The following is a 27,874-nucleotide window of genomic DNA, read 5'->3' as shown; positions in this document are numbered from 1 at the left end:
TATTTATGGCCATCGCGTACCGTGATGGGGTCCAAAACCTGCTATAAATAGATTGGCAACGGGACGTTCATTTCTTGCTCAAAATCTCACATTCTCTCTGAATTTCACACACATACATAATATTAAGATAACGGTATAATACCCCGGTTATCGTAACGATATCTGATCGAAAGAGATATACACAAATCCGAAAGCTCTGCCTGTTAAGGTATGACATTGTGCTGTCGTGTAAAGTTTCTACTCTTGTGATTATCGTTATGATTATTGGTTTTATACTAATCTAGGTATACTACATTGTGTTAATCCTAGGTGCTTAATACCAGGAGGTGTTACTTAATTATAAACTTGCAAGGTGAGACATTCGAGTTATTGTACCACTCACATTTACGTGAGACAACTGTTTTTCCGACACTGTCTTGATGATTTCAAAACCTATAAAAATCATGGCAGATGGTTTAAATATTTTGAAATATATTTTTAAAAGTATTTTAAATACATTACAGTGATTAAGTCTCTGTAGACTTACGGGATGGTTACTACTGGTATTGTGGTGTTTTGTATACAAGGCTTGCCTACTGGGATATTACACGTTACTTATTGGGCAAGTGTTATCGAATAAGTAATATGACCACAGTCATAGATACGGTCGAGTGACAAGTACCTTTCGCTAATTTGTAAGCAGGCAGATGTAAAAACATCTTAATGCTGTAACTGTAAAATGTGTCATTTACAAATGAATGTACTCACCAGTATTTCTTGCTGATCAAATATTTTAAACATGTTTCAGGTGACATGTTAGAGACAAAGGAATGATGCCTGCGGGCTTCTAGCTTAAATAAGTGGCTTGTTACCAGAATAAAGAAACGTGTTTTGTAAATAAGGGTTTAACCCTATAAAACTTATGTTTGTATCAAAAGGGATTAAATTCCCGGTTTATAATAATAATAATAATAATAATAATAATAATAATAATCATGGTGTTTTATAACTCTGATCATTTTTCCTAACTACGGTTCTGATGAAATTTTCCGCTGCAAAATAATTTAATAAACACCGATACCACCAATCAATGTTCACGACTTCCCTCCCAGGGTATAGGGGTCGGGGACTGTGACAGCTGAAGTGGTATCAGAGCCACTGGTTTAAGCAATATGGGTATTTTAATAATACCTAATCTTAGAAATTAATTTTAGGAAATACATGCATTAACCTCTGTGTTAATTATAAAAATAAGGTTTTAACTACACGTGAAAATAAATACTATTTTCCTTTGGAATTCGTTGTTTTATAATTTTTGATTAACAGCATGAGTGAACTAGTTGATGCTTTTGAACACATATCTGTTAACTCCACAGATATAGAAGAAGGAGAAGCTAGTCAACAACAACCTGAACCCATGATCTTTCAAGCACTACCTGTAGAAAAACCAAAGCCTAAAAGAAGAAGAAGGCTCAAAGACTGGCAACGAGGATTAAGAAGAAATAAAAAAGGAAAAAGCACAGTTAAACAACCAACTCAACCACAACTCGAACAACTAACTCAACCACAACCTGAACAACCAACTCAACAACAACCACAACCAATTGAACCACCAACTTTACCACCACCATGTCAACAATACCAATTGAGGAGCGACTAGGCAGATGCCTAGATGAATGTGAAATTTTTCAACCAATATTCAACGATATGGGTGCAGCAAGTTCCAGCAACCCTAATATGCCATTCCATGACCCAAATAACACACTGCTCCCTGATGATATCATCAGCCAAGCTCAAATGGAAGAATGGTGGACGAATGATTGGCAATATCAAACAATGATATCAAATCCTTATGCACCATTCCAGGTTGAACCGCAAACTACCCCACCATGACATCGGAGATGACGACAGAGCTCCGTAACTATGGGGATGAATTGGTGGATACCGCCAATAGACTGAGGGATATTGGGGAGACCCTACGCTGGAAATACTATGACCGAGAGCCTTATATATAAAGCCATATATATATAATATTTATATGTTCATTATCGTAATTTCTTTAATAAAAAAAAGAGTGTATGTATGTAAGAAATGTGTGTAGTGACGCATAGATATAGTGTATAGATGTAAAATATGGTGATGAATATATATATAAAAAGATTAAATGTCGCAAAGATCGACGATTTTGACATATTTTGTGCCTATGTGTTATTAATGTCTTGCTTAGTTTATTATTTAATTACGATATTAATAAATCCTTTCTTGAATGTAATTCCGATGTCAAATGAAGCTATTTCTAATCATGAATTAACAACGTAATCTTTGGCCGGATTGGTATGTGATTATAATAATCTCCGGCACAAAAAACCCCCGGACGATGAAAACTATCAACGTCAACTTTATTAGTGTCAAAAAGGTGGTTACAAGTGTTGTGGAGTTGTTGATCAACGAATACTATGTGATTACAGATATCTTAGCAGCTAGAATTCGTGTGAATGTGTGTGCCCTAATGTCGATCACAACTCGGTATATAAAGAAAAGATACAAGTAACTAACTAACAACTATATCCTATAAATCCGCTAGTCTTCCACTCTTCATCATCGTGCCCTTTGACCACGTGCTAATAGCCGTTTATTAACGAATTAAGTGGTAGACTAGGCCTAGGAGTCGTTGTGGTTATTTAAATATTAGTCTTCATACGAAATCGTCCATTAATAGCTATGTTGGATAAGGATCCTGGAGCCGTACTTCAGCTAGAGAATACTCCATGAGGATAATTGATGCAAGCACGTCTTCAAGAATAACATATCTTGACTTTAGTACTCATCATCATGCTACTTCTTCCAATGGCTTTGTCTTCAGTCTTAACCATGTGCTGCAGGTGTTTTGTAGTGGAAGAAATAGTAGATAAATCTTAAAGTTGCCATACCTGTCTAACACATCACCATACTAAACATAATCATTAGTAAACAAATAATACCGAGGATCGTTGATCCTTCATAACCTAATACATATCTTAAAGATAATCTATCCATAAGATAGTTAAGGATTAAGGATCCTCAGCATAAAATTCATGCCCTAACAGCAAGCATGAACATTTTTCCTCATGTTACTTTAGGTAGATTACCGACAATATCCACGCCCCATTACATGAAAGGCCATGATGAGGATACATGATACATAGGTTCCGCTGGTTGGCGCAGAATGTTGCCATGTCTTTAGCATCGCACTTATTTGAGTACTTCAAGGCATCTTTCTTCATGGTTGGCCAGAAGTATCCTGTTCTTATGATCCTAGAGAATAGGGCTCTGCCTCCAGTATGGTGTCACAATCGCCTTTATGGAAGTCATTGAGCACCTCTTGGATTTCAGGTTCCTCAATACACCTCAAGTATGGACCTGCAAGAGATTTCCTATACAGAAATATCTTGTAATAAAATTCATGGTGATACCTTAAGTTTGAAGGTTTTGGGATTTTTTGTGGCGGGATCCAGATATTATATAACAAGCCTCAAAATAAATTAAAGGAAAAAGTAAGGAAATGAAATGAGAAAATTCCATCCCACATAGGTGGAAGAAATAATGGGAGAAGCTTCCACCATAGTATAAATAGGAATGTAAGTTTCTTGTCCCACATCGCTAGATGATAAAACTATTGAGCACTTTATAAGGAAGAAAATTCCTATGTTAATGTTCTTATAAGACATATCACACCAAGTGGTCCTAGAGGAGGGTGCGAAGCACCCGAACGCGCACGCGCATGGGCTCGGGCGAAGTGCGATGGGCACAATGTGGCGCTTTGATGGCGCACTTCGCACGCTCGCATCGCCGCGAGCCGCATTAAGGGCCGCCTTAGTATTTTTGTTGGAAATTAAGATTAAATAATAATAATAATAATAATAATAATAATAATAATAAAATAAAATAAAAATCCTTCCATCACGATACGCGACGGGTTTAGACTACCCATCGCGTACCGCTACGTGGAGGTGACGCAAACGAGACACATGGCCTGCCACCTAGCAGGCCTAGGGCTGACTCGACATAGCTACAAGACTCTTAACGCGACGGCTTTCTATTTATGGCCATCGCGTACCGTGATGGGGTCCAAAACCTGCTATAAATAGATTGGCAACGGGACGTTCATTTCTTTCTCAAAATCTCACATTCTCTCTGAATTTCACACACATACATAATATTAAGATAACGGTATAATACCCCGAGTATCGTAACGATATCCGATCGAAAGAGATATACACGAATCCAAAAGCTCTGCCTGTTAAGGTATGACATTGTGCCGTCGTGTAAAGTTTCTACTCTCGTGATTATCGTTATGGTTACTGGTTTTATACTAATCTAGGTATACTACATTGTGTTAATCCTAGGTGCTTAATACCAGGAGGTGTTACTTAATTATAAACTTGCAAGGTGAGACATTCGAGTTTTTGTATCACTCACATTTGCGTGAGACAACTGTTTTTCCGACACTGTCTTGATGATTTCAAAACCTATAAAAATCATGGCAGATGGTTTAAATATTTTGAAATATATTTTTAAAAGTATTTTAAATACATTACAGTGATTAAGTCTCTGTAGACTTACGGGATGGTTACTACTGGTATTGTGGTGTTTTGTATACAAGGCTTGCCTACTGGGATATTACACGTTACTTATTGGGCAAGTGTTATCGAATAAGTAATATGACCACAGTCATAGATACGGTCGAGTGACAAGTACCTTTCGGTAATTTGTAAGCAGGCAGATGTAAAAACATCTTAATGCCGTAACTGTAAAATGTGTCATTTACAAATGAATATACTCACCAGTATTTCTTACTATTCAAATATTTTAAAAATGTTTCAGGTGACTTGTTAGAGACAAAAGAATGATGGCTGCGGGCTTCCAGCTTAAATAAGTGGCTTGTCACTAGAATAAAGAAGCATGTTTTGTAAATAAGGGTTTAACCCTATAAAACTTATGTTTGTATCAAAAGGGATTAAATTCCCGGTTTATAATAATAATAATCATGGTGTTTTTATAACTCTGATAATTTTTCCTAACTACGGTTCTGATGAAATTTTCTGCTGCAAAATAATTTAATAAACACCAATACCACCAATCAATGTTCACGGCTTCCCTCCCAGGGTATAGGGGTCGGGGGCTGTGACATATTAGGACTTTTCAAGCCAAGTTCACTGAAGCTTTTCAAGATTCGATTTCAGATTCGATTAGCAACATGTCAAGTAAGAATTTTTATAACACTGTTTAATATTAATTGAAAATAAAAAAAAACTTATTTGTAAATCTTTCTTTATAGCCGCTCAGAAATCCGGTAAGTCTGCATCCAAATTCTCCCATGAAGACATTGATTGCATGTTTGTGAAAAAGGAGACTCCAAAATCCACACCAATGCATGAGCCACGCCCTGTCACGACCCGAGCTAAGTCAGGAGCTTCCAAGAGGAAAAATACCGTCGTGCCTGAAGATCCGTTTGAGGCCGGAAAGTATCTCGTCAATACTGTAAGAATCCTTTATCCTTTGTTCTTGACTTTATGGATCCGAATTCTTTCTAAATCAATTCTGACTTAATGTACGTGCCATAGATTCTGCTAAGAGTTAACACAACAATATACTCAAGGAGTATGAGGAGACCCTGTCTGGGATGGATGATCGTTGCTGAAGGAAAGAGGATCCTTGAGTTTGCTGACCTATAGATCCTAGTTGAAGGATGGATGATCCTTGTTGAAGGAAAGGGGATCCTTGAGTTTGCTGACCCATGGATCCTGGTGTAGTGAAATCCAACATCCTAGGCATCAAGGGAGTCTGATCCGCTGGCCTCTTTGTCTTCTTGAGATCCTCTATCTCACGTAGGATCTTCTAGTTGGTCATGTTCTACTGCTCCATGTATGACTTGATATGTGAAAACATAGCAGAAACATCATTGTTGGAATTTACCACAGAAGTGGCAGCAGTGGTATTTGAGCCCTGGAAGAATGGGGTTGGCATCTTGCTTCCAGCAGCGGCGGTTTTCGGTGCTCCCGCGGGTGGAGGAGGCATTGGCAGTGATGCTCTTGATGGGAGAGAAACTGATAAAGGCATGGTGGTCGAAGCACAGGTTTGTTGAGAGGCCATTGGTAGTGATATAGGTAGAAAAGGTTGAAAATTGATAGTAAATCTTCTGGATTAAAGAACCAATTGCCCCACGGTGGGCGCCAAATTGTTTTCGTCAAAAATCGGTATTAAAGATTATGTAACCAAATCTGTTTGGTGAGGAATAGTGCTTGTATAATAATGACGATCGTATAAAAGATGAACAATAACACAAAGATTTGTTGCGAGGAAAAGCCCTTGATCTTGGTCAGATCGCCGGCACAAAAACCCCGGGTGATGACAAATCGTCTATCACCGGTTTATTAATCAAAAAGGGTGTTACAAAGGTTGGAGATTATGATTAGTAAATACAAGAATTGCTAAGTGTGTGTGAGTATTGCTATGTTAATCTCTGAGTATTGCTAATGAACGTGAAGTGTGTAACCTAACTGATCATAAGCTAGATTATATATAAAATAAATGATAACTAAAAGTCCTATCTTTGTGCCACTCTCCCACTAGCTGCGTCCAAGTATTTTGACCACGTGCTGAATGAGCTTCATAACGTAAATATAGGTAGACTAGGTCTTATAGCTGCTATACCTGTTAATCACAACACCACTCAAATAATACAATCATTAGTAAACAAGTAATACCGAGGATCCTTGATCTTACGCAACCTGTAACATATCTCAAGGATAAAACATCCAAAAGTTACATAAGGATAAAATATCCTCAGCATAAAATCTATGCCCTAACAACTATTTTCCCCTATTACCTCCAAACTAGTCCAAACGACCTTTACAAAGTACAAGACATAAAATATTTTACTAACAGGTTCAAATCCTTAAAAACGTTTTAATACATACAAGGTAGTATGTAAGCACTCTGGCTAAAATATACATGTGTTTGGATCTTTACATATATGTTATGTAGTGGGCACATTATAGTCATACTATCCATTGACCATACAACTTTTCCTTAAGTGGTTTATGCGTATGTTTAGTTCCGATAAGATGTGATTGAGACCCACTGAGTTGTTGAACATTATTGGTGTTATATCATAACGAATTGCGAAAACCTTTTAATCCAAGTCAGCTTTATTTACAACCGACACATTTTCAAGAAATATTCTTAGATAATCAGGAGTAAGGATATTCTTGTAAACCAAATCCTTGAAAACCTATTTTTTAAAAAATTAATTTTGTATAAAATAATGGTATTTAAATTCCCAGTTTAATATAAATTAATATTGTATTAAACAAATTATGTGTAACAAACTTCGATGAGTTAAGAAAACCGATACCAATTATTCGTCACACGCCTAGGCGATTTCAGCCATAATTTCTTTCATCCATTCTTTCGATTCTTTTGCTTCAAGATAGCTATTGGTTCGTCATTCATTTCTAGCAAAACTTGTTCACAGCCATCATATGAAATCAAAACATAATCGTTAAAGTGTCTTGGTGGAACAAACACTCGATTTGATCTTCTCAACTCAGCTAGGGCTTCAGTTTTATGTACATGTGCTACAACTGCCCCATTCAGTTAGATTGGCCCAATCATATGCTGCTGATTTGTGAAGAATGCACAACACTTGGTCTCTCAATTAGGCCTGAGTGCAAGTTGTTAGAGCCCACAGAGGGGTTGTTCGGTGTTAGGCTCGATGAGATATTATGAATTGAAACACATGCCCCGGTAGCTGGGGCTCGTGCCTTGACTTGTCTCGATCATTGAATGATACCCTTCATTGGCTGATTGGGCTTGGTTGGGTTAATCATGTCCATTCTGATATCGACATACTTTCCCCAAACCATTGTAAGCATACTTGATTCCCATTTTTTGATATTATTTGTCTTTGCCCAATTTCATCCAACCCGTTCATAAAAAAATGAGATCTCGACTTACAACTATCTTGCGGGTTGCCGGATCACATAACGGTTAAGCTTTAGAATTTGGTTTGGTTCCAAGATCGAGAAGTGACCTTAAGAGATCCCCAAACCATTAGAATTTGGCTCTGTGGTTCGGTTCCAAGAACTTGGTTCAGCTTCCCACCATAACTGATAGAATTGAAAGATCATAGAATAGTAGCCCTGCCTTTCTCATTGATTTACAATGATATAAATAATCATAATACAACTTTAATTTAGGCAGTAATCATCATGCCATTATACAATATCAATCAGTTATACAAAATATCTTCTCTAGTTATATATATTATACGGAATATCCTCTCTAATATACCCCCGCAGTGTAAGCGGGAGGATCACGGATGCTTAGACTGTCTCGAAAATCTTCAAACAGGGCGCGTGGTAATCCTTTGGTGAAGATGTCAGCAAACTGATGGCGCGACGGCACGTGTAAAACTCGAATGTGACCCTGATGAACCTTTTCTCAAACAAAGTGAATGTCAATTTCAATATGCTTGGTACGTTGGTGTTGAACCCGGTTACCATAAAGATAAATTGCGCTGACATTATCACAACAAACCAATGACGCCCGAGATAGAGGACGTCCTAACTCAAGAAGAAGGTTACGAATCCAACATAATTATGCCACACCGTTTGCAACTCCTCGATATTCTCGTAGGCACTGGATCTCGAGATAGTGGACTATCTTTTCGAGGACCAAGAAATGAGGTTGTCACCGAGGTAAACACAATAACCGGAGGTAGATCAGAGAGTGTATAGGCATCCTGCCCGGTCAGTATCGGTGTAAGAAAGCAATGTAGAAGTATGACTCTAGTGCATGTAAAGACCTTTAGAAATGGTACCCTTTGTGTAACGTAAAATCCTTCAAAGAGCATTCAAATGGGTTGTTCGTGGTGCATGCATGTGAATGCAAATTTGTTGTACGACATAGGAGATATCGGGTCGTGTGAAGGTCAGATATTGTAACGCACCCGCTAACCGTTGGTACATAGTCTGATCGGTAAGTAGCTCGCCTGCATTGACACTAAGTTTTCCCGTAGTGTCAACGGGTGTGTGTGCCGGATTACATTGTGCTATGTTAGCTCGTTGAAGGATATCCATGGCGTATGTTGACTGGGAAAGGAACAAGCCATTCGAATCTCGAGATACCAAAGACCCAAAAAATAACTTAACGGTCCAAGATCCTTCATTGAAAATTCGTCGGGGAGATGGGATAAAATATTGTATTTTAGGGTTGCCGACGAGGTCGTGAGGATGATGTCGTCCACGCATTGTAGAAGGTAAGCCGTGTCAAGACCATGATTATAGATAAATAGAGAATGACACATGAACTGTGCCAAAATCCCAATGTGGTTACATAATCCGTAAACCGTTGATACCAAGCTCGGGGTGCCTGTTTTAAACCATGTAAGGGTTTCTTTAACCGAAAAACATGATGAGGCAAGTTAGGATTCTTAAATCCGATGGGTTGATGCAAGAAGACAGTTTCTGACAAATACCCGTGTAAGAAGGCATTCTTAACGTCTAACTGCCGAATGTCCTACCTTTGAGATATGGCTAAAGATAACACAAGCCGTATGGTTTCCGATTTGACAACCGGACTAAACTTCTCGTCACAGTCAACACTCACTTGTTGGGACATGCCGTCGCACACAAGACAAGCCTTATACCTTTCAAGTGTACCATCTGACTTTGTTTTATATTTGAATATCCACATACCCCGAATAACATTCATATTCGGTTGACGGGGTACCAACTCCCATGTATCACTTTCAATAAGAGCATTGAATTCATCTGTCATGGCTCGGGTCCAAATAGGGTTGGCTAAGGCATCAGTTGGGTTGCGGGGAAGGGCTTCAAGGGTGGCATAAGTATGAAGATTAAAAATCGTTTTGGGCTTAGAAATTCCGGCCATGCTATGGGTGGTCATGGACCGAACATTGGGGGGGTAGGTTGTGGGTCGTCGTGACCGAAGGTGGGGAGGTGCGTGTGGGAGGTGAGTCATTTACTGGGGTGGTGGCGGGTATGACGATGTGAGGTGTAGCGGAAGACGGTGATGGATTTGGGCCGTGAGTGGTGGAGATGTCAAGTGGGCTGAGGTGTCATGTGAGGGTTGTTGGGCCAAATTTGGTGACATAGGGGTGGGTGGGGTTGGAGTGGGTGAGTCAGGAATGTGTTTATTAGAAGAGTTGGGAGTAGGAGGTGGATGAGGAGATGTCCAAAACATTGGGAATGTGTTAGACGAAATATTTGATTGGAGAAATTCATAGGAAGGAGGGGGTGGGGGGCTTGCAAGGTAGCAAACGGGAATATGGTTTCGTCGAAGATAACATGTCGGGATAGAATAATTTTATGAGTGGATAGATCATAACATTTGTATCCTCTATGGTTAGACGGATAGCTAGAAATACACAAGGGGAGGAGCGGTTTTGGAGTTTATTGATGGTCGTAGAGGGGAGGAGAGGATAGCAAAGACACCCAAAGGTGAGAAGATGTGAGTAAAGTGGTTGTGTGCGGTATAAGAGGGAGGTGGGGGTATGGTTTTCTTTAGTTTTGCTAGGGAGGATATTAATAAGATAAGTGGCGAGTTGGAGCGCGTGATGCCAAAAATTTGCGGGAATGGAGGCGTGAGTGAGGAGAGTACGAACGATGTTGTTGATAAAGCGGATTTGCGTTCCGCTTTACCATTTCGATACGAAGTGTGGGGACAAGAAAAACGAAAAGACATGTTGTGTTGAGCATAAAAGGTGTGAAACATTTTATTATTGTATTTTGTGCCATTATCACATTGAAAGGTTTTAATATGAGTATTAATTGGGTGAGTATGAATTTATGGAAATTGAGGAAAATGGAGAATACTTGAGATTTATTGGTGAGGGGAAAGGTCCATAAGTAGTTTGTTAAGTCATCAAGAAACAATATGTAATATCAGTGGCCACCGGTGCTAAGAACCGGAGACGCCCATAAATCACTATGCAATATATCAAAAGGAAGATGAGTACTAGATAAGAAATCAGAAAAAGGTAACTTAACATGTTTACCAAAAAAACACGATTGACAAATACGTTTGACCGAAGGTCTAGTACTAGAGGTCCTGAGAGAGTGCAACAAAAGTTGTTGGATTTGTGAACTTGGTGTTGAAAGAGAGTGTGAGAGGGTAGAGGTCCCCAGTACTATTGCTGCGGAGGATAGGAATCTGCGTTTGGTAGTCCTTCACAAGAAAACCAAATGGGTCAAATTCAATAGAAATAATATTGTCAATAGTAAGACGACGAACTGAAAGAAGATTTTTAATGAGATTAGGTGCATAAAGAACATTGTTAATGTGTAAAGGTTTAAAGGTGGTATTGAGTTTGGTATAGTCGGTCCCTAGAATAGGGACTTGGAACCTGTTTCCCACGACAATATTATACGAAATGCGATTTTTGAAAAATTTTTATAAAGTACATGTCGTGTTGGTAATGTGATTCGTTGCACCGGATTCAAGGTTCCATTGCAGATCGGGGTTTAAATTCATTGTCTGAAAAGCTTGCTCAAGATTTGTAGGAGTGTATGGTTGTGAAGCAAACTGCTGTGGTGGTTTGGTATAGTGGGCTTGAGGTGTTGGGCCAAGTAGGCCTGCTTTGTGAAATCTGTCCAGGGGGACGGTGGTAAAGTATGGGTACGGTATGGTGAGGAGGGGGTGGCATATGCATGTTATTATATGGAGTATTGAACCCCCATTGGTTGGTGTAAGTGGGGTAGTATGCACCCTGAGTTGGTTAACCAGGAGTAGTGGTTTGGCTAGAGAAACCCCGTCCACGAGATCATCAACGACCTCGTCCCCGATAACCACTGCCCCGACCACGTTGGGAAGAATCGAAGGACCCACTACGGTTTTCAGTAGCCGACGCCAATGAACCACGACCAGAATTCTCACGATACAAGTTGTTATTTAGGGTGGTGTGTAGAGCCGTCTCCGTGTCAGGTTAGGATTGTAACCGGCCCGTTTGGTTTCTTCTTGTGTGAGTCTTGATCGGGCTTGTGAGAATGTGGGCAATGGAACGGTTTGACTAATAAACATACCAATTGCGTCGTATTCTGTAATTGTGAGACCATTGACCAACTGTGAGACCAAATAGGCATTGGAGACTGGTGATTCGACATTGACTAATTGGTCAGATAGTACCTTTAGTTCTTGGCAGTAGGCTGAGATGCTGGAAAAAGATTCCAGTTTAGTGTTGGTTAAACGGGTTTTCAATGCCATAGCTCGAGATGCTTGATATTCTTGGAAGAGGTGAGCTATGGCATCCCATGTTTCTTTTGCAATGGCTTTCGGTTTATGACAGTCATCAGAAGATTTTTGAGAAATTGTGCCACATATCCATTGCTTTACCACGGCATCCAACCGATCCCAAGAGGCTAGGACAACAGGTGGAGTTTTATCCTTTTATTTTTCTTTGTCTGTCGTAGAAGAGGATGGGGTAGCTGCAGAGGGTAGGAGTGGTCAAGTACCTCATAGACCGTACAATGGATCGTAAATAATTCGACCCATGAGGTGTATTGACCGATTTCAAGATCTAGGACAAGGGTAATGAAGTTGCCGATGTTATTTACTGAGAGAGCAGGGTGTATTGCAACAATGAATATGACTGATATGAAGCACATGTGGTAGGATCGAAGGAGAGGAAAGAGGCCGAAGTAGATGATGAACGGCGCTAGGGTTTTAGTAGTGTGATACCATGATAGAATTGAAAGATTACAGAATAGTTTCCCTGCCTTTCTCATTGATTTACTATCATATAATACAACTCTAATTTAGCAGTGATCATCATGTCATTATACAATATCAATCAGTTATACAAAATATCTTCTCTAGTTATTTATTTTACGGAATATCCTCTCTAATAATAACAAAGCCTCGTCCTTAAAGGAATGCGTAGCAAACATAATAGATGCTCCCATTTCAATAACCCATTTAATTGTTGCCATTACATGCTAACTCCAATTAAACTACGCATGTCACAACTTTTGAAGGCTTTGTGGTTGCAACCTATCCTATGTGCTTTCATAGTCTGAGCATCATCATCCTCATCCTCAACATTAGTAGTTACTCTCGGGATCCTAATGTTGACATAGGTTCCTTCTCTTCCACCTTAGCTGCTTTCTTAGCGTCTTTAGCTACTTTCTCTTCATCTGCTTTCTCATCCTGACGTGCATTATTTAATGCGTCCAATAACATGGAAGACAAAGCGGAATACATAATAGCTGCTACGAGTAAACTTTATGACTCAGGATCCCATATTCTCTAGGATCCTTAATTCCTAATTCCAAGAAGTACCGAAGGATATCCACGAGTGTGAATGTGGGAATCACGCTGGAGGTAGATCCTTGTTCTCTAAAATCCTCAGAACTTGATATTATTGGCCAACTATGAGGAAAGATGCAATGACTTACACTTTTAGATGCCTGCCAAAGACAAAAAAACATCCTTCACCACGTAACGGAACCGATGTATCCGATTATCTCTTCATGGCCTTTCATGAAGCGGGGGATGGACATCATGGGAGAACTACCAAAAGCACCGGAATAAAGGTATTTTTTTAGCAATAACTGATTATTTTTCCAAATAAATTGAAACAGAAGAGATCGCTCAAGTCAGAGAGAAAGACATAATATCATTCATCAAGCGTAATATCCTGATTAGATTCGGGATCCACATAACAACATCCTTTCACCACCTAACAGAACCGATGTATCCGATTATCTTTTCATGGACTTTCATGAAGCGGGGGATGGACATCATGGGAGAACTACCAAAAGCACCGAAATAAAGGTATTTTTTAGCAATAACAGATTATTTTTCCAAATGGATTGAAACAGAAGAGATCGCTCAAGTCAGAGAGAAAGACGTAATATCATTCATCAAGCGTAATATCCTGACTAGATTCAGGATCGCGACAAAAATCACATGTGATAAAGGTTCTCAGTTGATTAGTAAAAGAACAACCGACTTCTGTGTTGTAGGGGGGATAAAGATGATAACTCGAACGCCGATACACCCTCAAGCTAATGGACAAGAAGAATCCTCAAACAAGATCATCATCAACAATTTAAAGAAGTTGGGGACTGTTTTGGTCAAGAATTACCTAAGGAATGAAAAAACCTCCTGGACCACCAACGTCAACACCACTACTACAATCTCTATCATTAACAAGACCATCATCAACAATTTGATGAAAAAGTTGGAGACTGTTTTGTGCCACCACCACTACAACCGTCAAAACAACCTGGACCACCATCGTCACCACCACTACTAAAATTGTCATAACCACCTATCACCGCTCCCCCCCCACCATCGCCGCCGATACACACTTACCGACGCCACTACCACTGTCGCCATTACAAATTTATTTTGGTAATTTTTTATTTTGAGATAAAAGTATTTTTATTTTTTCTAATTTCATTCATGCGTTTTATTTATTTATTTTTTGTTACCAAACAACATAAAGTAGTAATTTATTTCATTTCATTGGTTAACCAAACAAGCAAAGAGAATATAATGATTCATTTTCTTCATTTGTCCATTTCATTCTTTCTTCCATTCCATTCTCTCTCCATTTATTCCCCCAACCAAACATAGATGAAATTAATTTTTATATATATGAATTCCCCGTATCGTTTCATTAAGTTTTTATAATAAATATGTTTTCATTAGTTTTAAGTCTATTTCAAAACCCTCTTTTGAAAACAATTGTATTTGCACTTTAAACGTTTTGGTATAATTTAGTTAATCTATATCCTAGAGGACACGATCACATGAACCTTACTTCCATTCATAATATTCTTAGTGTGTCAAATAGATTTATTTTATCTGTTAGATTCAACACCCATCAATAGAATACTTTCCATTCGTAAAATTCGTCAATCTTCAAACCCGAAAACCCGACCCGTTTAATTGTTCTATTATTTTTTTTAATTATCTGGACGCTAGTTATTAAACAAAAATCGATGAATTATTATGTATGTGGTCATTAAATGTTTATTTCGTTACGCATCACTTAGATTTAATTTCGTTTGTTTAACGAAATATTTAAACTATCAAATATGTGCAATTTAATCCCTTATACATTGTTTTTACAATTTTTGATCAAAAAGCTTAACCCTATAACCCAAATAGCAATTTCCTCAAACTTTTTCCTCTCTCTCTCTCTCTCCCTCTCTCCTCCCATTGTCTCCTTTAATTTTTCGATCAACAATCTATGTCGGTAATCATGGGTTTGATCACACATACTCATTAATTGATCAAAAACGCACTAAATCACAAGTTTAATCGGGTAATTAACAACTAATTGACAACTTATTGAAATTATACACGATTCGCGGGCCATTTGATCCTGTATCATTGTATATAGATGACCATTATTGAATTCAATTGTTCCACACACTCCTCATTGCATCACGAAACAAACCCCTTTTTATCAATTTTGGCTTAGAAGCATTCCCTTTCCCAATTGATAATCCAAACCAAGTCGAACCATGGACTACTAAATCACGTTCAGTTCATATTCATATCAGGTACCTGCAGTATGCTTTCTGCTCGAAATTCTATGCTTAATCAAATCCCCATGTCAAATTAAATTGTCAGAGGGCAACTGACCTTCGATTTGTGGATTTTACCTTTAGGGTTTATAAGGTTTAGGGATGATTTGAAAGTTTGTATTTAAATTATAGTTTCCATTCTATACACAAGTGAGCCAATGCCTAGTTGGCCAGTGCATGGATTGATAAGACTTAAAATACCCAGAGACCTGGGTTCGAGCTCCTAGGTGACCAGTTTTGTTTATATTTTTGTATTATTTTTATTTTCTTTTTTGTAGTATCTATATCATAAAAACTAATAGTATTATTACTCGTTTAATGGACCAAACACTGCTAAACTCTCAAAAATAAATTTCTTGAATTCCGTGTGTGTATTTATACATATATATATATATATACACTTTATAATTTTCCTTTCCAATCTAATTTATAATAAATAAATTAATTAATTACATAAAAATTTTATTTTACTAATTTAAACGAACCGATCATCACTAAACTTTCATATCAAGTTTTCATTTAACATATAATCTTTATATATATTATTAAGTATTTTATGTTTAAAAACCTTAAGTATTTAAATCGTTCACACCTTTAACTTTAATAAATCAACTAGGATTTTGCCCGGCGCGTTGTGCCGAGCGGGTTATTGTTTTCCCATGAAACGTCACAGAGTTGCAGAAATTACAATCATTAGGGCAGTAACTACCACTCACATTACAAGATGACCAACTTCGAAAAGCTAACAATTACTTAGGTTGAAAACCACACCTTCAACCAACGAGTCAAACATCACACAAAGATGATCACACCAATCAACCTGCATAACAAAAAAAAGGAAAATCAAATTGCTGCAGAAAAAATAATACGAAAGCAAGTATCCAAAATCTTCAACTAAAAAATATCCCTGTACATTTAAGTCTTAATGTCTTATAACTAAACATCAATCACCAGGAAGTAATAATAGTTAACAACCAAACATAAAGCAAAGCATAAATAAATACTAAAATAAAGAACAACACACACAATTGTTTTATCCTTTCGAACCAAAACAATCGAAAGGATAAAGTATAAAGTACTGCAACAATCGATATTCTGCAGTTGAAAACTTATCTATTGTCATCTAAAGACGTAACGTAGTTTTCTTGTTTCTTTTTGAAATAAAGAAAATAATTTTATTTTAGCATGCAGCAAGCAAATAAAAAATTGTTAAATAATTTAATCCACCAAAAATATGCACGCCAAATTGCTAAATTTTGTTATTTGATAGTTGAAATTGAACTCCAATTTTCAAGAATTAAATCCTTAATTTTTTTTTATCATATTTTGAAGCTTTTTTAAGTTTTAGGAACCTATCCTTTCAACATAAATGAATCACAATCAGCAATCAAACAAAGTTAGACACGACCGAAAAAAGGAATCACCTACAATATACACAACCATAAAACAAAAGCCGTAAATATGATGATACTTAGAATCGAGAGACCAAACCTGCAATTCCGTAATCAACTATCCTCTAAGAACAACAAATGAAAACAATGGAGCTATAACCGAACTCCTGTCACAGCACCAACGTCCTTAGTTTTATCTCTCAATTTTGTTTTCCGTTTTCTATCGATAGGTTAGTATATACATGGATGGGTTGTACAGAATCACTGAATTACCTACCGACAGGTAAAATACCATAAGGCCACTTACAATGGAATAAATGCACAATACAATCAAAGGAAAGCAGTGATGTAACCGATCTTGTCCGACAAATGCAACCTAAAATCAGCTTATACAAACCCCAAAATATCCAACATCATTACACAAATATTCAAGCAAGTCTTGCCGCAAAGTGACAAGATATACAAAAAGAACATTAGTACCTCTCATCATCGGATCTCTAAAGGCCATCGATAAAACTCTTAACCCCACACAAAAGTCAAAACTCATTGACAGTCACAATCGTCACCGGTAATCATAACTGGTGACCACCACGAAAATATCCAAAAGTCATTACACAAATATTAAAGTTTAGTAGAGATTACAAATGGTTTGTGGCTGTACCAGATGATGACAGGCAATAATTACAGATGTGGCGGTTATGTAAATGGAGAACAACAAATGGACTACCATAATTGGCTTGCCGCATTTTAGCATTCATTTCTTAAACTAAACTGTGGCACCAAACCTTTCGTTTATACTATAGTTATAATTATAATATAAAACTTAGTTAACGTTTTAAACGATCCTGAATCCTTCATAAACCAATTCTATCGTGTCTTGTTCGTTTTATAGTTAGAATATTAATTTAGTTATACCTTTAAAATCAGGACATATCATCGAGACTTCTCGCAGGACCAACTAGTTCGCTTTAATCCATTACTGTGACATTCGTCATTTTCGGGTTTGATTCATATTTGTATTTGTACGGTAAACCCGACCCGTTTTGTTTTCCGGATCCTTTGATATTACTAAAATAGTGTACTTTAATTTATAATCACGTTTCATACTTTTCATTTTCTTGTAAGACTTTTAACGGTGTTTAAAACGCTCATTTGATGCTAAAACGTAAAACGAACTTCAGGGACCAAACTTGCCAAAAAAAAACAAATTGTTGGACCAACCCACCTCCTAGGCACGCCGTGCCACGCGGCCAGTGAGGGGCAGGCTGGTTGCACAGCGTGGTAAGCCACCTGCAGCAGTTTAGTTCATTTTTTTGATATTTTAACTTGTTTCTAACCCACCAATTAACCAAATTGCATGTAAAACAATTGGTGGAGACTCAAGATGTGAGATTTGTTAATTTTATTTGTATTTGTATTCGTATTTGTATTCGTTAAACCGACCCGTTTTGCCGTTTCAATGTATTCGTATTGGTCATTCATCATTTAATATCAAAAGCGACGATTTAAAGTTATTATTCGTTTATTTTCTTTTCTTTTTGTTCAAATAACGAAACCTCGGGAATTACAGTTAATAAAATAATAAATCTCCAAACCATGCGGGTATAATATGCTAATAATCCAAAGATAAAAAATTATATCAAGTTTATATAACATTTGAAATTTCAAGGTTGTCGCGTTTTCCAGCCACCCCCGCCGGCGGTGACATATAACTTCTGGCGACCTTAATTAGGCCGTAAATCTCGTTCTTTGACCTATTAATTTGTATCAACACGTTTCTCCGTTAACCTAGGTCAATAATCAACTAAATTAACATATAACAATCACCTTAATTGCGGATTATAATCCGGGTAACCGCCGGATTCCGATCAACATCATTAACGATCAATTAAACATTGTACGCTCCAATTGGCATTATAAATAGGATCTAAATCACCAACCAATCCTGTTACAAACATCAAATCAAACAAATATACTCTCTATAATCCCGTAATCTTTCTTCCAAGTCCGAACTCCGGCCAAACTCCGTTCACCCTCTTTTCGGCATCATTCAAGATAATATTTATATGTATTTGAATCATGCTAAACCGCAAAACAAAACTCCTAAACTATTTTGATCAAACATGGGACAGATTAAAGGAATTAGTAACATGGGGTTTATAGTAAAGAAGATGAACTAGTGGGTTATTTATATATATTTGTTTCTGATCTTATAACGAGCAAAAGTGGTTTAGTGCATTTTGTTTCTTTTTATTTTTTTTTAAAAACCTTTTATATATTATTTAAAAACCAAATAAAATCTATAAAAACTATATTAAACCAATAAAAATCTTTTTAAATTAAATAAAATATGTTAGAAATTTATTTTTTCAAATTTCATCTAAAACCAAATTTATTTTCATTTAAAGTCTTGAACAAATCCGATTAGTAATATAATATTAAAAAAATCATTTTTTTGTTAACTAAATATCCCGCTAACGCATTCTCAAGATAAATTCTGTGAAAAATTTATATATACCGTAAACATTATAATCTTCATATAATATTAAGTTGCTAATAGTTAATTAATAATAAAATAACAATAAAGTCGTTAAACTCACCGTTAAAGATTAAAATAGATATTATATTATAAGATACCCTAAAATATACTAAAATTATTCATAATCTCTAACTTTATACTAAATCAATTTAACTTCTATAATTCCTCTAGTTATCATTTACACTTGTATTTTCTTTCTTTTATATATAGTTTGTGAGGTTCGACCGCTTCGGTTCCTTTAACGCATCTTCGCTTATTATTCTAAGTTATTTTTCAATTTCAAATGTGACTTTCACACACCCCTTTTAACATTTTTACATATTTTTGGGGTAATATGTTTATCGTGTTCAAACTCATTTGCTTATTTATTCTTATTACTAACTACAATTCGCATCATGGACTTGTGTGTTTACTTGTTACTTTTTCAAGATTACGTGCATGGATTTCTTCGATAAGTATGAGCATACGCCCCCCATTGCACTCAGGATTGTGTTTCGAGTGGAAAAGGGAATTCGATCTGAGTACGTTGGTTGTTACCAACTGGAAAAGACCTTTAATTATTCTTTACACTCGGGACCTTGATTCAAGTGTAAAAAACCCTTATTTGCTATTCACAAGTTTTCATGGAATTGTATGGTTTTTATGTAGTATTTAAAACTGTGCGAACTTACCAACTATTAAGTTAGTTGACATTATTTTATATATATGTGTACAATATAAGAGGATGAAACAGATGAAGACACTAGACTTAGGATATTTTAAATAAGTGTTTGAAATGTTTCATTTTCCTTGTAATTTCTTTATTTGAAACAACTAGTGTACTTGATGCATTTGAATGAATTAATGATAATATTGTCACTTAATAGTGTCACATGTGTTTTGAGCAATCCGTACGTCACACTCAGGCGCTTACGCTTAAGCCGAGGTGTTACACAAGACCAATCCCTGCAACATTCCTCTATACATACAAGCTTATTTCATCCATTCTTGGCTACTCACACTCCAAACTCTCTCTCAAATTGGGTTTACAAGATTCATTTCCAAGTTCTTCACCGTTTGACTTTTTGAAGTCAAACAGAAGCTAACCTTGATTTTAATCCAATTTTGGGTTATTAAAACTTATGATTTCAGTTTTTTTTATGCTATAGTACATTGATTCTTTGTTTTCCCTTCTTTAACAATGGTTGAATTAGGTGTTTATGCCATCTTAAGGCAAGTTTGCATGAAAGGGCTATTTTAGTCCATTTCAGCATTTTAATTTGTTTAAGCTTACTATTTCGTTTAAGATATGAGTTTTCTAAGTTTTATATTAGTTCTATGGTATTGGGTATGTGGTAACCAACCTCGGTACCAAGTCACAGGCCAAACCAAAACCGAACTCCCGTTTAAACTCTTTATTTATATGATTTAAAACAAGTTGCGTGTAAAATTTGAGTATCTAAGTTCTTTTATTTAATTTTTGTATTTGTTGTTATGATATGAATTTGTTGGAACCAAAATTGGTCATATACCAAGTCTTGAACTGTCACACCCCCATCTAAGGCCTATGAGTGTGACCAACATCTGGTACCACAATTGTAAATAAATCAAAGTTACGGTTAAATAGCGAAAGACTTATAAAACATATGGATTAAAGTTGTAAAATATTTACATTACAAAACATGAGACAAAAGTCTCATTTAAGTTTACTTGTTTATAATTTACAAAACCACCATTTATTTAAGTTAAACAAAATATCCGAGCCATCGGATTATCTTGAGCACTTCGTTCTTCAAGCTCTAATCTTGGTTACCTGCAAAATATTATAAAATACGTCAGCAACGAATGCTGGTGAATATGCTGACGCAAAAATATTTTCTTTTACTTGATTACCCCTCGAGACATAAATTAGGTCCGGCCCATCGTGGCTTAGGAATAATCAAGTTAAAACAATACAATTTATAAACTCAAGTCTCTACTCTTAGCACCGCAGCAAACACCGCAGCGTTCGACATTACTTAGGTACCACAGATATACACATGGTCATTACTCCCCATAGGCCAGCGTACTATAACCAAGTGTGGTGCGATGTGCCCGCCGCATTTTACCACATATGTAAGGATCCACACAAACGTATACTACAGCCTGAAGGCAATCGTTTTTACTCTTGTTTATAAATGTTTTAGAGACACATAGTCTCATGTAAACTTTTCACATAACACGTTTGACTCGTTTGAAAAGAAGTTTAAAAGTTTGGGGCGTATTCACCTTTTTGATTGGGATCGGCTTCAATCACCGTCCGAGGGTCTTTCCCTTGCTATCTCGCACCTATAGTACAAGTATAACCTTTTGTTAGTCGGATATACAATCCGGCTTAAGACCTTTAGTCTTGTTTTATAATCTCCACCTTGATTATTTATTCTTTTACTTTAAAACCTTTAGTTATAAAGTAGTATTATAAACCTTTAGTTTATTTTCATAAAACCCTACATTTCTTTTTCTTTAAGAAACATATATCTTTCTTTTCTATATTATTTAAGAATAGTTATTTATTGCTTAAATAATAATTTATAACAAAGAATATAATCATACACACATATATGTATTCTATTTATTTTTACTTTCTTTTCTTTTCTTTCTTTGTTATATTTTCTTTTGTTTTATCGAGGTATCGAGTATTTCTTCGACTTCGGGTTTTAAGCCTTTTCAATATTTTATTATTATTATTTTATTCGGGCATTATGCCTACCTTTCTTTCGCTTTACAAACCCTACAACCGAGCAACACTTCGTCGTCGCTTCGTTCTCTTTACCTTCTTGATCGACACCCCACCTTAGCACGCTTTACGAGGTACAACCGATTCTTCTCTTGTCAACACGCCTTATGAAATGACTAGTCGGAATTATAAAACCTTTTCCTTTGATACGTCTTCGGGGTTGTGGTACGAATATCGATATTTGGCACGAGAATCGAGGTAATGGACATAGAAATCGAGGAATTGGGCACGTACTTCGAGGTATATTGAGGATATAATTGTCAGGATCTAGAGAGATGTTAGAGAGAGAGTTGTATGTGTGTTTTGAGGTGTGAGATGCAAGAACCTGTCACCTTCTATTTATAGGCAGAACCAGGAGTCCGTCACGATACGCGATGGCCTCTTGGCTAGCCCGTCGCGTATCGCGACGTAGGCTTAGCCAGTCACCAACTAGACCTGCCACGTGTCGCCACGTGGCAGTCATTGTGCCACATGTTGACAAGTGGCGACTGGTGTGCCACGTGTGGCCACGTAGCGGGACACGTGGCGAACGTTATGCCACGTGGCAAGCCACGCGTCTCGTTATCAGACAACCCATCGCGATACGCGATGGGTTTCCCTTATGATCCATCGCGTATCGCGATGGGTCAGGAAAACAGAATTTTCATTTTTTACCTTAGAGTTTGAAATTTGGCAGATTTGGTCCCTTGACTTTTGTCACACCCTCAAATCCACTAACGGAGTCTTACCGTCAGAGAGTGTGAACTAACAGGATCGGAATCATTAGTTATAATCAAACCATAAAAACATTTAAGTGAAAATAAGTGCGGAAGCGTAAAACCATAAACCAAGTGTTGCGTCACGCAGGACGACTTAAAAACCCACATAACAATTTAAAAACAGTTTTGCATAAACATAAACGTTCAGAGTAATGCATGATCCTATACCGTGCGCCCGCCTCGGCTACCTGAGAATAACATACTAAAAGTGTCAACACGAGGTTGGTGAGTTCACAAGTTTATATAAAATAAAGCGTTTAGCATTCTGCGTTTAGCGTTTTGCGTTTAGCGTTTTGCGTTACCAGATAGTGTTAAATCGATTATATATCTATAGGTAGCTAGCCTATAAAGCAAGTATTACTAAGTGTTCGACACCGAAGCTGACTGTTTATCATGTGCCTTGCCACCAGGTCTATCCCGACCATGGTAATGTGTTAGCCAAAATTGCACCCACTCGACCTCCAGTCGAGCTTAGCGTTGGGTGGGGTTTGTCAAACCCAGTAGTACTACTCAACAGTAACTCGCTATTATCCAATATTAAACGGTTCGATGTGTAGGACTTCAGTTGTTTCGTTTGCCACTTAGCCTTTACAAGTGATATATAATTTCATAACAAAATCTAAAAGCGTTTCGGAGTATGTTATCTCCCCCAAGTGAAAAACATTTAAAAAGTTTAAAAGGGGAAAGTGAAACTCACTGTTTGCGAAGAATTCCCAAAAACAAGTCACCCAAGTGATGCGCGTCACAGAAAAACTCTCACTAGCGTTCTAAAACAACAAGGAGATTTTCTAAGTGTTGGAACTATTATCGAGTCTCTAGACTCGGCACATAATTCCTATGCATAAAATACGTTTCGTGTTTCGTCTGTGAATTGTGTGTGTCTCAACAAACACATTGGTGATACGTTACATGTGTGACAACTATTTACATATCATGTATTAATATTGTACATTACTAGCAATTATTCCCCGCAAGGGCAATTTGGTCAAAACATAACAATTATCTGGCAATTAGCACGTTTCATGTATTTTCACAAAGTTCAACAGCTAGTTTCATCAAGACAGAATTCTACTCGAAAGATTACTCTATTCAACAGATCGTAGCATCTCAATTAATTCACCAAAAATCGTCACAAAAGCATACATGAATTAGGTTTCCAGAAAATATTTTGTTATATTTTTATTCTACATAGTTTACTCATAATGATCAAAACATTACAACAAAGTCACAGCAGTCAAATTTCATGCGCAACAGAATGTTATTTGTTATTCCTGTTAAATGAAGTATCCAATTAATGCAAGACCAATTGGGTTAGGTTCTTAACTCAACAAGTTAACTTCCAGAAGTGGAACCAACCCATTTGGTCTTGTAGTTCATGAGTTATGATAATTACAAAACAACCTAACAGCAGGTCTCAAAATTCAGATTTGCACTTCAGTTTTGTAAAATAATAAAAGTTAACTTTTACTCGTCCAAAAATTACAAATTTGAACTTTATTGAAACTAGACTCATCATAGTACCCTGTAGTGTTAACAACCTCGACCAATTTCCTCATTAACATTTAGTTACAGTTGTCTAAACGTAACTTACAATCTGTCCAGTACCAGTTTTGACCTTTAATCACATTTAAATCGTTTGACCAACCAAAACACCTCCAAATTAGACGTGGTTGGACTTTCTGAAAACTAGACTCAGAGTACTACCTTGTAGACTCATAAATAGCTCAGTTTGCTTTTTATATTCAACAAGTTACATGTCGTTCAAGTTTAACAATTACTGCTGTCAAAAACTCAGCAAGCACAAACAATCGTCTAACATGCATCCAAAGCATACGACATAACTCCAACATGCAATAAACATTATTAATCATAAAAATCAGTAGTAACCCTCTAGGGTTTACAAACAATCAATGATTCAACAATCTTTCACCGTTCAAAATCACATATGATCATCAATATCAATAACCAATACATAATCAATCATCATCTAGCATAAATCAACCCTAGTTCATCTTATTCATCAATTTCGTGACTTAGGGTTTTAGATTAACCCATTAAAAATCAAAATTAAACATAAAGGATGCATAGAATAGTTGTTTATACCTTCCTAGCACCTTAATCTTCAACCAAACTTGAAGGATCTTGTGTGTATGTGTGTGTTTGTTTTCGGCAGCCAAGAGAGGGAGAGGGGAGGGGGGCCGATCGGTGTGAGGGAGGGAGGAAGAGAGTTAGGGTTTTGTTTATTATTAATAATGATATGTTACATCAAGGCCCCTCCACTTCTAAATATTACTTTTCTAGCTTAAACTAACTTGTTTGCATCTTGAATTAGTGTTCTAGCCAATATTATCACATAACACATAAGTCTAACACATAATTATCACATAATTATTGTTTTGTTGTTTTTCGTTTATTCACCAATGGTTTGCGTCAACTCGTTTGCGTTTCGGTGCAATTCCCGAAAGACTACACATGTAGTAATTGTCAAGCGTCATTTAAAACCTTAGTTTAAATGTAATAAGATGTGCGTTATAGATCCAGTGATCTTAAGTTTGAATTGACGGAGTTTGAGTTAACGGAGTTAACCTGAAATTGACGAGTGTCACATTATTCCCATGTTAAAGAATTTTCGTCCCGAAAATTTGAAGTCGCGATGAGTGTCTGAAAAAGTAAGAAAAATTTTCAGTTTGTCATATCATCCCCTAGTAGAAAGAAATTTCGTCCCGAAATTTAATTCATACCTCCGGTGATTTCTGACGGTTTGTCGGGTTTCGCGGTTTTCTGTGCTTGGTCAGCCCTTCAAAAAGGTGAGGATACTTTTTCATCATTTGATCCTCGTGTTCCCACGTGAAATCCGGTCCACGTCTCGAGTTCCAACGAACCCTGACGATTGGAATTTTGCTGTGCTTAAGCGTTTTGGTTTCCCAATCCAAAACTTCGACTGGTTCTTCAATGAAGCGTAACTGTTCATCAACTTGCAATTCGTCCGAAGGAACTGCTTGGGTTTCATCGGAAAAGCATTTCTTCAAATTGAATACATGGAATACATTGTGTACGCCACCGAGTTCTGTTGGTAAGTCCAGTCGGTACGCCACCGGACCAACGCGTTCAGTTATTCGGTAAGGACCAACGTATCGAGGGTTGAGTTTGTTTCGCTTTCCAAAGCGAACCACACCTTTCCAAGGTGAGACTTTGAGTAATACTTGGTCGTTTACTTGAAATTCGAGAGGCTTTCGGCGTTTGTCAGCGTAACTCTTTTGGCGATCTCGTGCTGCGGCCATGCGGTTCCGGATTTTAACAATCTTTTCAGATGTTTCGAGTACTAGTTCTGGACCAGTGATTTGGCTGTCACCCACCTCTGCCCAGTAGAGAGGTGATCGACACTTCCGTCCGTACAACGCTTCAAACGGCGCTGCTTTAATACTTGCGTGGTAGCTGTTATTATACGAAAACTCTACCAAGGGTAAGTGAGGTTCCCAAATTTTTCCGAAATCCAACACGCATGCACGCAACATGTCCTCCAAGGTCTGAATGGTGCGCTCACTTTGCCCATCCGTCTGAGGATGGTATGCGGTGCTCATATCCAGGCGGGTACCTAATGCCCTTTGTAGTGACTTCCAAAAGTGTGAAGTGAAACGGGAATCTCGATCAGAAATTATTGAGACAGGCACTCCGTGTCTAGACACTACTTCCTTCATGTAGACGCGAGTCAGTCTTTCCATTTTGTCTGATTCCTTAATCGCTAAGAAGTGTGCAGACTTAGTCAACCGGTCAACAATCACCCAGATGGTATCGCATCCCGTCGGTGTTTTGGGTAATCCCGTGATGAAATCCGTTGAAATGTGTTCCCATTTCCACACTGGAAGTTCCGGTTGCTGTAGCAGGCCAGATGGTTTCTGATATTCTATTTTGACTCTTGCACAAGTCAAGCATTTGCTCACGTAGGTGGCAATGTCGGCTTTCATGTTTGACCACCAGTAAAGTGCCTTTAAGTCATGGTACATTTTATCTGAGCCAGGATGGATAGAATATCGGGACTTGTGTGCTTTGTCCATCACTAGAGTTCTCAACTCTCCGTATCGTGGAACCCAAATCCGGTTTTCGAAATATCGGACCCCGACCGATTTGGTTTCGAGTTGCTTGTTCATGCCCCGCATGAGTTCTGATGGAAGATTATCATCTTTCAAGGCTTCGAGTTGCGCATCGCGAATATGATTGGGTAAGTTAGCATGAATCGTGAGTTGCAATGCTCGCACTCGCCTGGGTTTATCGTTTTCTTTTCTGCTGAGAGCGTCGGCCACTACATTAGCCTTTCCAGGGTTGTACTTGATGGCACAATCATAATCCTTGAGCAGCTCGACCCAACGACGCTGTCGCATGTTCAGCTCTTTCTGATCGTAGATATGTTGGAGACTCTTGTGGTCGGTGTAAATGGTAAACTTGGTACCGTACAAGTAATGCCTCCATATCTTGAGGGAAAACACAACAGCTCCGAGTTCCAAGTCATGGGTCGTGTAGTTCTTCTCGTGACTCCGTAGTTGTCGAGAGGCATAGGCTATAACCTTCTCGAGTTGCATCAGCATGCAACCGAGTCCTTGTATCGATGCGTCACAATGTACCTCAAAATTTTCTGTTCCCTCTGGAAGGGCTAGAATAGGGGCGCTACAGAGTTTGGTTTTTAACAGTTGAAAAGCGGATCCTTGTGCGTCTCCCCAATTGTACTTAGTACCCTTGTGAGTCAAAGCTGTGAGGGGTTGAGCAATCTTTGAGAATCCCTCGATAAAACGCCGGTAGTAGCCGGCCAGTCCTAGGAATTGTCGCACCTCAGTCGGAGTCTTAGGTGCTTCCCA

Source organism: Bidens hawaiensis, unplaced genomic scaffold (assembly GCF_021521415.1).
Source record: "Bidens hawaiensis isolate Kalapana, Puna unplaced genomic scaffold, B.hawaiensis_p1.1 tig00001920_1, whole genome shotgun sequence".
Taxonomy (NCBI): Eukaryota; Viridiplantae; Streptophyta; class Magnoliopsida; order Asterales; family Asteraceae; genus Bidens; species Bidens hawaiensis.
The sequence above is the reverse complement of the archived record's forward strand: the minus strand, read 5'-3'. Positions refer to the sequence as shown.